The 2,694-nt window shown below is 41.4% G+C and overlaps 1 non-coding gene across 1 annotated transcript; it reads right to left on the reverse strand.

The window, feature by feature from the left end:
* Positions 1-792: 792 nt before the first annotated feature.
* LOC122445606 lies at positions 793-899 on the reverse strand. Its single transcript, XR_006270574.1, has one exon. It is a non-coding gene; the product is annotated as a U6 spliceosomal RNA (small nuclear RNA).
* Between the last annotated feature and the right edge of the window lie 1,795 nt (positions 900-2,694).

A 2,694-nucleotide genomic window follows, 5' to 3' on the forward strand; every position in this document is an offset into this window, starting at 1 on the left:
TTCCTTCTCATATAGCTGTTTCCAAACCAACCAACCTGCCAATCAGGTAACCAACCTTTAAGTGCTTCCTATGAGCCTAGGACTATGAACTCTGTGACAGATTATGTGGTTTTTTTTTTTTTTCTTCATTTATTTTAATTAGCTGAAGGCTAATTACTTTACAATATTGTAGTGGTTTTTGTCATACATTGACATGAATCAGCCATGGATTTACATGTATTCTCCATCCCGATCCCCCCTCCCACCTCCCTCTCCACCCTATTTCTCTGGGTCTTCCCAGTGCACCAGGCCCGAGCACTTGTCTCATGCATCCAGCCTGGGCTGGTGATCTGTTTCACCCTAGATAATACACATGTTTTGATGCTGTTCTCTCGAAACATCTCACCCTCGCCTTCTCCCACAGAGTCCAAAAGTCTGTTCTGTACATCTGTGTCTCTTTTTCTGTTTTGCATATAGGGTTATCATTACCATCTTTCTAAATTCCATATATATGCATTAGTATACTGTAATTGGTCTTTATCTTTCTGGCTTACTTCACTCTGTATAATGGGTTCCAGTTTCATCCATCTCATTAGAACTGATTCAAATGAATTCTTTTTAATGGCTGAGTAATATTCCATGGTGTATATGTACCACAGCTTCCTTACCCATTCGTTTGCTGATGGGCATCTAGGTTGCTTCCATGTCCTGGCTATTATAAACAGTGCTGCGATGAACATTGGGGTGCACGTGTCTCTTTCAGATCTGGTTTCCTCAGTGTGTATGCCCAGAAGTGGGATTGCTGGGTCATATAAAAATATGGAACGCTTCATGAATTTGCATGTCATCCTTGCGCAGGGGCCATGCTAATCTTCTCTGTATCATTCCAATTTTAGTATATGTGCTGCCGAAGCAAGCACCAGATTATGTTTTTACTGTCCCAAAGTGCAACAGTAACACTTACCTTTTGGCATGGAGCAGAGGTGGGCTGCATGGGTGAGTCTTCCTTTCGTCTCTGGAACTGAGAGTTCCACTTTTTCCTTGAAAAACATCTAGAGTTGGAAAGAATTGTGTATTTTTGAGTGGGTCAGATCCCAATTCTGAGGCAGGATGGCTTAGATCTAGGTGGTGCTCCAACCATGCAGGGAGCAGCACCAGCAGAGAGGAGGTACAAGCCAGCACAGGTACAAACCCAGCTGCCCGCCCCGCTCAGCCCGCTCTGTCTGCTGAAGACACACCCCCTCTCTCTGAGGTTTCAAGGCTGGACCAAGTGCAGCCCTTGCCCACCTGATGCTCTTCAGGTTCACTCCCTCCAGACAGCAATAACTCTTTTCCTTCTTAGGCCACCACAGACAAGGACTGAATTTTTTCCTATGTAAATACATTAAATATTTAATATAGCAGATGACATAGACATTTATACATATGTGTATGTAGGGTCAGGCCATTCAAGATGGCTTTTGGTCTTTGTTCACCTGCTGCTTGACCAAGCCCTGCTTTGCTCACATGACCATCCAATCTTCTTAATTATATAGGACTTACTTTGTCCCTGGTAACTAATGAGCCCACCTGACAGCAATTCCACCCTATAAATGGTAGCTCCTTCTCCCCTGATTAGGGAAGACTGCTGCCATGTCCACCCACTCCAGTGTTCTTGCCTGGAGAATCCCAGGGACGAGGGAGCCTTGGTGGGCTGCAGTCTATGGGGTCGCACAGAGTCGGACACGACTGAAGCGACGCTGCAGCAGCAGTAGTTGCCATGTCCTGCCTATCATATGCTGCATATAGTGGGGTGTAGCTCCAGGACACTTTGGTAAGATCCCCTGTCCAATAAACCATTGATGTCTCTGGGCTCTTTCTTTGGTCTCTGGGCAAGGCTGGGCAACTATAAGGTTTGCATTTCTTTGGGGTTCAGCCCAACACTTTATATGTTTACAAATGCTTGCACCATAAAGTGATTTAAGAAAACATTTTTTGAATTACTTATTCAGATATATCTTGGAAGTTCTTTGCTGTTCATCTTACTGCTGTCTAGAAATAGTATGATCTGTTCTTCTTAAATTTGCTGCTACATAGTAGGAAATGATCCCCTCATTAGAAATAATCCACTTTAGAAATAATCCACTTTAAGAGGAAACATTTACTAAAATAGAATTGAAAGTAATACCAGAAATGATAACACTTACAGATTAGAGATTTATAAAATACAATTTAAAACACCTTTGTGGTAGAAAACTTGAAAAATACTTTTTAAGAATCTGCAAGCCTGCCATCTAGCACGGTGTCATCTAATTTGGCTGTGCTAACCATCACATTGCCATGTGAGCACTTGAAATGTGAAAATCTGAATGAGATGTGCTGTTGGTGTAATATAAACCCTGGATTTTGAAGATTTGGTACCAAAAAAGTATAAAATCTCTCATAAATAACTTTGTAAATACTTATGTGCTTGAAATTATAATATTTTGGACATATTAAACAAAAGATCATTAAAATTAATTTCACCTGTTTTTTAATGCAGCTACTAAAAACCTTTATAGTCCAACTCTCACATCCATACATGACCACTGGAAAAACCATAGCCTTGACTAGATGGACCTTTGTTGTCAACGTAATGTCTCTGCTTTTTAATATTCTGTCTAGGTTGGTCATAACTTTCCTTCCAAGGAGTAAGCGTCTTTTAATTTCATGGCTGCAATCACCATCTGCAGTGAT

The sequence above is a fragment of the Cervus canadensis genome, chromosome 7 (genome assembly GCF_019320065.1).
Source record: "Cervus canadensis isolate Bull #8, Minnesota chromosome 7, ASM1932006v1, whole genome shotgun sequence".
NCBI lineage: Eukaryota > Metazoa > Chordata > Mammalia > Artiodactyla > Cervidae > Cervus > Cervus canadensis.